This window comes from Halichoerus grypus, chromosome 15 (genome assembly GCF_964656455.1).
Source record: "Halichoerus grypus chromosome 15, mHalGry1.hap1.1, whole genome shotgun sequence".
Taxonomy (NCBI): Eukaryota; Metazoa; Chordata; class Mammalia; order Carnivora; family Phocidae; genus Halichoerus; species Halichoerus grypus.
This window is the reverse complement of record NC_135726.1, coordinates 45193566-45205325: the sequence shown is the minus strand read 5'-3', so window position 1 is coordinate 45205325 and position 11760 is coordinate 45193566. Positions and strand designations below refer to the sequence as shown.

Genomic DNA, 11760 nt, shown 5'->3' with positions numbered 1-11760 from the left:
ATTGAAGCTGCGCCTGCGTGCGCCGGGCCCGCCTCTCGTAACGAGATGCGGCCGCCGCGGCTCCGCCCCGCTCGTTTCCTGAGCTGTGGGTTCCGACCCTGCCCTGACTCCGAGGTCTGAGTTCGTTCACTGTTCTCCGGCTCAGGTGAATTAATCCACCGGGGAAGTTCAGTCGCCGCGCCCGAGATCACCCCCTACTGTTGCAGTGTGCATTCGCTTCCGTGCGGCCACGGGTGCGGTTTTCGGTCCGCTGGAAAAGGGACTCCTGGCACGCGGCCCCTATCCTAGCCTTGTCGCGACAAAGCATCTGGAGACCCCGAGTTTTGTTTGGCCCACAGCCCGGGGACAAGCGCCCGCATTTGGGGCAGGGGCTAAGGCTAGACTAGATTTCCCGGGACCCTGCAGCAACCCGCATGGCGGTCAAACTGCGGGAGGCACTTTGTCGCCTACAAAAGTTGCCTGTGCCTCCTCCACCCGCACCTTTTTACCCCGAGTCAGGGTCGCCAAGTGTCGCCTCCTTCCCATCTCTATAGAGGGGCCCGGGCACAAGAAGAGTCCCTCTGGCCACGGCCTGGTTTCTGAGGCTAGATGTTCCCGAGATCTGGTGGAGGAGTCGGGGGTGGGGAACGCAGAAGCGGGCAGGAAAAATGGCGACTGAAACCTCCTTTGGAGACCTTTCGCTCTCGGGCTCCAGCCTCCAAACTTCAGGGCTCCTCAGAGGGAGTTAAATCTGGTTCCCAGGCATTCTGGCTGTCTGGCCCTTAGAATCTCCCCTGGAGGCTGGCTTAGCTTGAGTCTGAATCCTGGCTCTGCCACTTAATAAGTGGGATCCTTTGGGCTCTGAGCAAGGCTGTTTTTTGTTTTGTTTTGTTTAAGCAAGGACTTACTAATCTGTAAAATGAGAACAGGGGTTCCCATTCCCCTTCAGAATTTTGTGGTAAACGCTTAGTAAAGAAGAATCATTTTGTGTGCCTGTACCCATGTTCCCTCCTGCAGCCCACTTGGATTCCTCAGGTGGTTGACTGACTCACCCTTAGGTAATACTGATAAAAATAACTGCTAAGCACTCTCCTGAGCACTTTACATATAACCTCATATGCCCTTATAACAGTCCTATGGAATGGATGTATGCAGCATTTCCATTTTGCAAGTAAATAAACTGACTCTGAGGGTAAACTCCCTAGCCTGTAACCTTAACCACTACCCTAATGCATTGACTTTTCAATAATATAATTAGTATTGGGGCACCTGGCTAGCTGAGTGGGAAGAGCATGAAACTCCTGATCTCAGGATCATGAGTTCGAGCCCCACATTGGGTGTAGAGATTACTAAAAACAATGAACTTAAAAAATAATATAATTAATATGATAATAGTTCATTTAACAAGATCACCACAGATAAAACTGCATTAGCAGCCAGGCCAAGGAATTGCTACACAAGCCTTGCCTATGAGGCAGGAACTTACAGGAGAGAAAACTGGAGGCCGGGTCACTTGCCTGAGGTCACAGAGGATGGCAGAACCAGGTGTGAACCTGGGCATGGCTGATGCCAAAACTTTTGGTGATGACTCATCCAAATTCCCCTCTCACCACACCCTTCCCTGCCACACTGGAAAGCTTCCGCTGTCTGCCCTCTCCAGGACTCACCTGCTGCCAGGCCTTTCATGGGCTGTGCCCTCGACCTGGAACACTCCTGACTTTTTTACCTGGTGATATAGGTACTCAGGCTTGGGTGTCAGCTCAGGAGTCACCTCTTCTAGGAAGCGCTCCCTGTCTCCACCCCAACCCGAGACTGGGTGAGGCTTGGAGTTGCTTGCTTGTAACTTACACTCTCTCATAACACACACTGCCATCTCATGCCACTTACTGTCACCTAGATCAGTCTCCCTGGCCAGTTCCAAGCCTCAGGTCTTGGTCCTCCTCTGTATCCCACTCATGCCATAGAGGACCTCCACCAAATACATGGTTTAAATTCCATCTGTAGGCTGTTAATACCCAGATTTCTATCTTCCACCCAGACGTCTCCAGGCTCCTACAAACTGCATTCTACTCACCTTCTCCATGGGGGTCTTAGAAGTGTCTCAAACTTCACACATCCTAAACTGAGCTGACTTCCTTCCAAACCTGCTCCCTCCCCCACTTCCCCATCTAGGTTGATGGCACCTCTGTCCAGGATCATCCCTGACCTCTCTTCCACACCTACTCCAACCTGTCAGGAAACCTTGTTGACTCCACCAGCACTGGCCCAGCCTCCATCCTCCTGGTCCTGGACACCACAGCAGCTCCTCTCTGGGCTCCCTGCTCCCCTGCCTGCCCTCACGATCTGCTCCCCACCCGCAGCCAGAGGGAGCCTGTGACACCCTGAGTCAGGCCAGGGCCGTCCCCTGGCTGCACCTCTGTCCTCTTAAGAGTCAAAGTCCTCACCATGGTCACCAAGCTAGGGATCTGTCCTGTCACCTCTTTGACCTCAACTCCTCCCTCTTAAGAAAGTGAGACGAAACCCTACTGGCAGCTTAACCTGGATGTTCCCAGCTGAACACTGACAAGGAGGCTCTGAGAGTGCAGCAATACCCAACCAGCCCATCTCCTGGTGCCCTTGAGGGCTGCTACCCCATTACCAAGGCCCTCTCTAGCCACGCCTTAGTGCCTCCCCTCTTAGTGCCTCAAGTCTGCACATTAGTCGTCTCAGGAAGGTCCTTTCAGATCTTTGATTTAATGCCCACACTCCCCACCCCACCCCACCCTTACACTGCCTTTATCATTTATGACCTATTTTTTTTTTTTTAAGATTTTATTCATTTATTTGACAGAGAGAAACATAGTGAGAGGGAACACAAGCAAGGGGAGTGGGAGAGGGAGAAGCAGGCTTCCCGCCGAGCAGGGAGCCTGATGCGGGGCTCGATCCCAGGACCCTGGGATCATGACCTGAGCCGAAGGCAGACGCCTAACGACTGAGCCACCCAGGCGCCCCTATCATTTATCACCTATTAACATAATGTATAGTTTATTTATCCAGTTCTTTGTCTTTCTCCCCCACTAGAATATGAGCTCCTCAAGGGACTGCTATCTGTCTTGGTCACTGCTGTGTACCTACTTCCTGGAACAGTGCCTGGCACATCTTAGGTACTCAGTAAATATTTGTTGAATGAATAAAATGTTCTGTGTGAATTTTCTCATGTATTTCAGCACCATTGATGAGATAGTGCAGCAAGCCTTACTAAAGCCCTCCACCATCTTCCAGATTCCTTTGAATTCAGGCTTGGTTATGTGACTTGTTTTGGCCAATCAAATGTGAACAGAAATATTGGGAGTGTCACTTTTAATATTTTAAATTTTATTTTATTATTTATTTAGTTTTTTAAAGATTTTATTTTTAAGTAATCTCTACACTCAATGTGGGGCTCGAACTTACGATCCGAAGATCAAGAGTTACATGCTACACCAACTGAGCCAGCTAGGTGCCCCTTATTTTATTTTATTTTTAAGTAATCTTTATGCCCAATGTGGAGCTTATACTCACAACCCAGAGATCAAGAGTTGTATGCTCTACAGACTAAGCCAGCCAGGTGCTGGTGGGAGTGTCACTTTTTTTAAAAAAGATTTTATTTATTTATTTAAGAGAGAGAGAGAACAAGTTTTGGGGGGGGGGGCAGAGGGAGAAGCAGACTCCCTGCTGAGCAGAGAGCCCGATGCAGGGCTTGATCCCAGGACCCCGGGATCATGACCTGAGCTGAAGGCAGATACTTAACCGACTGAGCCACCCAGGCGCTCCCAGATCATCACTTTTAAATGTAGCATTCAAAAGCCAGTGCAGAATGCACTATGCTTTCATCCCCTGCCTAGGCAGCTTTGGGAGCCAGACAAACACAAAGGTGCCACATGAAGGAAGCTAGCTGGAGCCATGGCATGGAGGACATCTGGTTGTTTCTATGAGCAAGAAATAAAATTTGAGGAGTTAGTCTACTAAGGTCTAGGGCTCATTTGTTACTACAGCATAACCTAGCATATTCTGACTGATGCAGGTGGAAGTTATTACTATCATGCCAATGAGAAGAGAGATGGGATTACTTGTCCAAGATCACACAGCTGGTAAGTACCAGAGTCAAGATTTAAACTCAGTGGGGGGCCTGGCTGGCTCACTTGGTAGAGAATGTGACTCTTGATCTCAGGGTTGTGAGTTCGAGCCCCACATGGGGCGTAAAACCTATTTAATTTAATTTTTTTTAAGATTTTATTTATTTGAAGGGCGCCTGGGTGGCTCAGTCGTTAAGCATCTGCCTTCGGCTCAGGTCATGATCCCAGGGTCCTGGGATCGAGCCCTGCATCGGGCTCCCTGCTCTGCGGGAGGCCTGCTTCTCCCTCTCCCACTCCCCCTGCTTGTGTTCCCTCTCTCACTGTGTCTCTCTCTGTCAAATAAATAAATAAAATCTTAAAAAAAAAAAAAGATTTTATTTATTTGAGAGAGCACGAGCAGGGGGGAGAGGGAAAAACAGGCTCCCTGCCGAGCAGGGAGCCCGATGCAGGGCTTGATCCCAGGACCCCGGGATCATGACCTGAGCTGAAGGCAGATACTTAACCAACTTAGCCACCCGGGCATCCCAATCTTTGAGTATTCTTAACACTTCCTGAAATGTTGTTAAATTCTGCTTGGACATTTGGTCCTTCCTTCCTCAATCCCTCCTTCCCTCCCTCCCTCCTTTCCTTCCTTCCTTTTTTTTTTTTTTTAAGATTTTATTGATTTATTTGACAGAGAGAGATAGTGAGAGAGGGAACACAAGCAGGGGAAGTGGGAGAGGGAGAAGCAGGCTTCCCGCTGATCAGGGAGCCCAATGCAGGGCTCGATCCCAGGACCCTGGGATCATGACCTGAGCCGAAGGCAGACGCTTAACCGACTGAGCTACCCAGGTGCCCTCCTTTTTTTTATAATAAAAAAAATGGTGTCATGAAAATCCTTTTAGTAAAATATTTACCCACTTCCTTGATTATTTCCAGGGGCTAAATTCCTAGCAATGTCACTGATGGATCAATAGATGGGCATATTTTCAGGCTTTGGACTCAAGCTACAGAGTCATTCTGCAGAAAGGTCATTGCCATTCACATCCCAACTGTGGTGGATGGAGTCTCTCATTGCCCTGAACTGTCCTCAGCCTTGGGGTACCATAGTTTAAGATCTTTGCTGATTTGCCAGACAAAAGGAGGTGTCCCAGTATTTTAAGTAACATTCTTGGGTGAGTGCTCGCTTCGGCAGCACATATACATTCTTTTTTTTTTTTTTTTTTTTTAGCACATATACATTCTTGGGTGAATGTGGCTTTCATGATTTTTTGGCCATTGATATTTCTTCTACAAATTGTTTTTTCATATTCTATGCCCATTTTTATTTGTTGGTTTTTCATGTTAATTTCACATTATTTTGTTAATATCTTCATTCATTGAGGGTGTTAACCAATTGTCTTATCATTTTTGTTGCAAATATACTTCTCTAATGCGTATTTACTTCAATTTTGCCTATGCCCTTTTTGGACATATAAAATATTCAGCTCTGAGGTGCCTGGGTGGCTCAGTCGGTTAAGTGTCTGCCTGGGGCTCAGGTCATGATCCCAGGGATGGAGCCCCACATCAGGCTTCCCTGCTCAGCGAAGAGTCTCCTTCTCCCTCTCCCTCTGACCCTCCCCCCCCACTCTCTCTCTCTCATAAATATAATCTTTAAAAAAAAATAGAAGATTCAGCTCTTTGTACAGCCTAATTCATCAGTCTTTTCCTTGATGGTTTGTTCCCCTCACTGTGTTGAAGTTCAGAATGTCTTTCCCCATCCAGAAGTTATTCAATATTTGTTGGTAAAAACCTCCATCAGATTTTTTTTTTTAAGATTTATTTATTTATTTGAGAGAGAGAATGAGATAGAGAGCATGAGACGGGGGAGGGTCAGAGGGGGAAGCAGACTCCCTGCCGGGCAGGGAGCCCGATGCGGGACTCGATCCTGGGACTCGAGGATCATGACATGAGCCGAAGGCAGTCGCTTAACCAACTGAGCCACCCAGGCGCCCCTCCATTAGATTTTCACTGTGCAATTCCCCCACACACATATTATTCAAATCCAACTGGAATTTATTTTGTTTTATCATGTAAGATGGTATTCCAAACTGATATTTTTCTCCAAATAAATGAGAGATCAATCCAACTGATGCGACACAATGCTTCTATCTTATAAATTCTTCTTTTTTTTGAGGATTTTATTTATTTATTTGACAGAGACATAGCGAGAGAGGGAACACAAGCAGGGGGAGTGGGAGAAGCAGGCTTCCTGCGGAACAGGGAGCCCGATGTGGGGCTCGATCCCAGGACCCTGGGATCATGACCTGAGCCGAAGGCAGACGCTTAATGACTGAGCCACCCAGGTGCCCCTATCTTATAAACTCTTATATTCTCTAGTCTGGCCAACCATTCTGTTACATTATCCAGTACATTGTTCTTACACTAACACCACACTTTAGATTGTGTGAACTCCGTGAGGACAGGGACTTTGTTTGTTACTGCAGTAGCAACAGTACCTGGTAAGGTTCCTGGGACATGGCAGGATCTCAATAAATATCTATGGGATGAATGAGTAAATGAACACGTGATTGAATGAGTGCATGGATGGGTGAATGAATACAATATGCCAGGCCCTGTGCTGGCATTGTGATTATTTATGTTGTGAGAAACATGTAGTCCCTTCTGCAAAGCCCGTAGGTAGCCAGAAAACATTTCCTTAATCCTGTATCAGTTAGCTTTCACTGCATAACAAACTATCCCAAAATTAGTAGCTTAAAGCAACAATAATTTGTATTATTCTTCATGATTCTGTGGTTCAGAAATTTAAATTGGCACAGCCTGGTTTTTGAGGTATCTAAGCAACACCTAAGGCAGGAGCAGGGAGCTGTCCTCTTGGCAACCACTCGAAATCGGGAAAGGATCTAGGCTAGAGATAGACCTGGGAATTGCAGGTAGATGGCAATTAAAGTCACAAGAATAGATCAGAGGAGAATGTGTAGAATGGGGAGAATAAAAGGACCCAAATTAGTGCCTTAAGGAATGTTCTGTATTGGGGCGCCTGGCTGACTCAGTCGGAAGAGCGTGTGACTCTTAATCTCAGGGTTGTGAGCTCAAGCCCCATGTTGGGTGTAGACATTACTTAAAAAAAAAAAAGAGGGGTGCCTGGGTGGCTCAGTCAGTTGAGTGTCTGCCTTCAGCTCAGGTCATGATCCCAGGGTCCTGGGATCAAGCCCCGCATTGGGCTCCCTGCTCGGCAAGAAGCCTGCTTCTCCCTCTCCCCCTCCCCCTGCTTGTGTTCTCTCTTTTCTCTCTCTGTCAAATAAATAAAATCTTAAAAAAAAAAAAAATAAGTCCCTTGGGCGCCTGGGTGGCTCAGTCGTTAAGCGTCTGCCTTCGGCTCAGGTCATGATCCCAGGGTCCTGGGATCAAGTCCCACATTGGGCTCCCTGCTCGGCAAGAAGCCTGCTTCTCCCTCTCCCACTCCCCCTGCTTGTGTTCCTGCTCTCGCTGTGTCTCTCTCTGTCAAATAAATAAATAAAATCTTAAAAAAATAATAATAATAAGTCCCGCTACCCTGAGACTGCAATGCTGGAAGGCCATGTAGAGGTGCTCTGGTTTTAGTTTCTGCTGAGCTCCCAGCCAACAGCCAACATCACTTTCCGCCAAGTTACTCAGTCACTTTGACAACGAGCCTAGTCAATTGGACTAGGGATTGGAGTCCAATCCCAGCCAACTTCTGACTCAGACACATGAGAGATCCCAAGCTAAACCCTTCCTAAATTCTTGATCTACAAAAATGCGGGAAAAACAAAATGTCTGATTTAAGTTGCGGAGGTTTCAATCATACTTAATCCAGCAATAGGTAACTGGAACACAGGTACATTAAGTCCTGTTGCTGCTAACAAATTAAAACCAAAATTTAACAGCTCGAAGTTCACTCATTTATTTAAGTAATCTCTACACCCAACATGGGGCTCGAACTCCTGACCCTGAGATCAAGAGACGCATGCAATTCTGACCGAGTCAGCCAGGCACCCAGAAAATGTAACTGCTTAAAACATTTATTATCTCATTTTCTTTGGGTCAGGAATTCAGGAGTGACATAACTGGGTGGTGTGGCTCAGGAGCTCTCATGGGGATGCAGTTGGGTTGTTGGTCAGGACCGCATTTATCTCAGGGCTTGACAAGGGTGGAGGATCAGCTTCCAAGCGGGCCCACTCCCAGGACTGCTGACAGGGGGCCTCAATTCCTTGCAGACTCTTTGCAGACCTCAGTTTCTCACCACATGGACTTCCCTACAGGGCTGTTTGAGTGTCATCACAATATGGGCAGCTGGCCTCTCCCCAAGCAAGTGATCCCGATACAATGCCTTTTATGACTTGGTCTTAGAAGTCAACACTGTTACTTCTGCCATGCTCTATTCCTTAGAAGCGAGGCACTAAGTCCAGCCCACCACACTCAAGGGAAGGGCTGTTAAAAAGAGAAGTGTCAAAGAACATGGAACTTTTTTTTTTTTTTTAAGATTTATTTGAGAGAGAGAGAGAGCACAAGTGGGGGCAGGGGTAGAGGGAGAGGGAGGAGCAGACTTCCCACCGAGCACAGAGCCCAACACGGGGGTCCAGGCAGGGCTCGATTCCAGGACCCCGAAACCATAACCCAAGCCGAAGTCAGATACTTAACTGACTGAGCCACCCAGGCGCCCCCTAACTTGGAACATATTTTAAAACCACCACAACAGGGGTTGCAAACTCAAGAGGCACATATGTACCTCTTCATGGAAGAATTCAAACAACACCCATAAATTATATGTACCCGAAAATTGAACCTGCATCTGACCTAGTTTCTGAATGTACCAGTTTATAGAACATACAGGAGTAGAAAAATATAGTAAAGGATACCAAGAGGTACAAACAGCCAAATCAGACTATAAGAAATCCCACAGGAAGCTTGAGAGGGAGGAGGAATGTGGTAGAATAAAAGACTTATATATCAATCAAAAACAGTGTGTGAACCCTGTCTGTGATAAAATTTGGAAGTTTTTGGGTTTGTGAGTGAGCGGCTAAGAAAGAATTCTTGAGATGTTTTTGGTGCAAAAAGGTGATTTTATTACAGCATAGGGACAGGACCCATGGACAAAAAGAACTGCACTGGGATTGTCTGATTATATACTTTTTATTTATTTTTTTTAAAGATTTTATTTATTTATTTGACAGAGAGAGAGCACAAGCAGGGGGAGCAGCAGAGGCAGAGGGATAATCAGGCTCCCTGCTGAGGGAGCCTGATGCGGGACTCCATCTCAGGACCCTGGGATCATGACCTGAGCCCACGAAGGCAGACGCTTAACCGACTGAGCCACCCAGGCACCCTAATTATATACCTTTTAATTAGTGGGGGTTAGGGATAGCGTAGGTCTCTAAGGAATTTGGAAGCAATGCTTTCAGGGCCTTGAGGGGCTAGCTGCTGTTAAGATAAGGTTACCTTTAGGCTTTAATAAAACATAAACATTAAGGCATTAAGGCAGCATGACTTTCTTGAGGAAGGTCACGCTCTGCATGTTTCAGGTATCTGTCAGTGGGCTACAAGCTGTAAGGAGACTTAATTTAATCTACATTTCTCTTACCTTTGTTTCCCTCATCATCTGGATTGTGATCTGAACAAACCAACAGGAAAAAGACATTTATGAGGGGTGCTTGGGTGGCTCAGTCCATTAAGTGACCAACTCTTGATTTCGGCTCAGGTCATGATCTCAGGGTCATGAGATCCAGCCTTGAGTCCAGCTCCATGTGGAATCTGCTTGGGATTCTCTCTCTCTCCCTCTGCCTTTGCCCCTGCTCCCTGCTCATGCTCTCTCTCAAAACAAATAAAATCTTGGACACCTGGGTGGCTCAGTTGGTTAAGTGTCTGCCTTCAGCTCAGGTCTTGATCCCAGTGTCCTGGGATCAAGTCCCGCATGGGCCTCCCTGCTCAGTGGGGAGTCTCTTCTCCCTCTGCCCCTGGCTTGTGCTCTCTCTCACTCACATTGTCTCTCTCAAATAAATAAAATCTTAAAAAAAAAAAAAAAAAAGACATTTATGAAACACCCGGAGACTTCTGAATACTGACCTATATTAGATGTTAAAGAATTATTGCATTTTTTTAGGTGTGATTGAAACTATCTTTTAGAGATAGGTACAGAAACATTTCCAAATGAGACGATATATTGCCCGAGATTTGCTTTAAAATAATGGAAGAGGAGAAGAGGAAGCAGAATAAATAAAACACGACTGGCCACATGTTTGACAACTACAGAAGCTGAGTGATGGGTACTTGGGAAATCCTTAACTATTCTAATTTAAAATTATCTTAATACGTTGGGGGAAAAAGATTTAACTGTTTAGAAGACAGAGAAGAGGGAAAAGGGGATATTTTTTCATTTAAGACGTGAGCGCCTTCACCCGGCTTGATTGCCGACCACAAGCCTAGAGAGTGAATGACCGGCGGAGATGCAGGAAAGCCGAAAGGAGGGAAGACGGCCCAGCCAGCTCCAGGCCACAAAGTGACCTCGTCTGGGTTCTTCCAAAAGGCCACAAGGTCCGCTCTGGCGCCCCCGCCAGGACGTCGGTTCCCACCCTCTATTAAACTCCGACGGCAGGGGCGCCTGGGTGGCTCAGTCGTTAAGCGTCTGCCTTCGGCTCAGGTCATGATCCCAGGGTCCTGGGATCGAGTCCCGCATCGGGCTCCCCGCTCCGCGGGAAGACTGCTTCTCCCACTCCCCCTGCTTGTGTTCCTGCTCTCGCTATCTCTCTCTCTGTCAAATAAATAAATAAAATCTTTAAAATAAATAAATAAATAAACTCCGGCCGTCCACGCCTGCGCAACACCGCCCTCCGCGGAGGAGCCCACGTCCCTTCACCCCACAATTCCCCGCGACCTCCGCTTGAGCTTCCGTTGAGCCAAACGAGGCTGAGGTTGTCGCATGGTTTTCTGGGAAATGCAGTTCGCATGCCAGGCTGGAGCCACCGCCCAGCGCCAGCGAGAATCCACGCTTCACGAGGCCCTGCGCGCGGTTCGCTGAGCAGTGCGCTGCTGCCCCCACGTGGCGGCTGGTGGTTATTGCACGCGTCTGGGCCGCCTGAGGTTGCAGAGACTTGGGAAACTAGCGTCGATCTTGGAATCTCTGGGAATCTCTTCCGGAGACGGACTCACCCCAGATGTGCAAAGGTGGGGCGAGCTAAGAAATTAGGGGCAGGTCCCTCTGTGAGGCTTAAATAAAGCCAGCATTACTATTGTTGGCTGTGAGTAGTCGTTATTATACCTACTGGTAGTATCTACTGAGTAGGCATTTACCTATGTGCCTGGAGCTGATTTAAGCGCTTACTACGTATTAGCTCATTTAATGGTTACAACAGCCGTTTGGGGGGGAAGTGCTGTCATTACCCCCGATTTATAGGAATGAAGCTGAAACCTGGAGAGAAGGAATACTTGTTCAGTCCCTCAGGGGCCGCATGACAGAGCTGGGGTTTGAACCCAGGCTGCCTGGCTTCCCAGTCTGTGCTTTTCCTCAGTAAAGTTACACTACCTCTCTTAACCTACTGAATAATCCCAAGTTTCTAATTGGTACATGAATCAACTCCAGCAAGCCATTAAGCACGTTCAGTAACTGATTTAGCTCAGCTCCAAGACAAAGGTTGCATTCAGCCTAAGTTTGTGTTTAACAAAGGGATCAAGTTCCTGATGGGCATGAATC

General features: G+C 47.3%; 1 long non-coding RNA gene across 1 annotated transcript; it reads left to right on the top strand.

Moving 5' to 3' along the window:
- LOC118520216 (uncharacterized) lies at positions 1-3167 on the top strand. The gene is made up of 2 exons (XR_013444268.1): positions 1-145; positions 2152-3167. It is a non-coding gene; the product is annotated as an uncharacterized LOC118520216 (long non-coding RNA).
- Positions 3168-11760: the final 8593 nt, after the last annotated feature.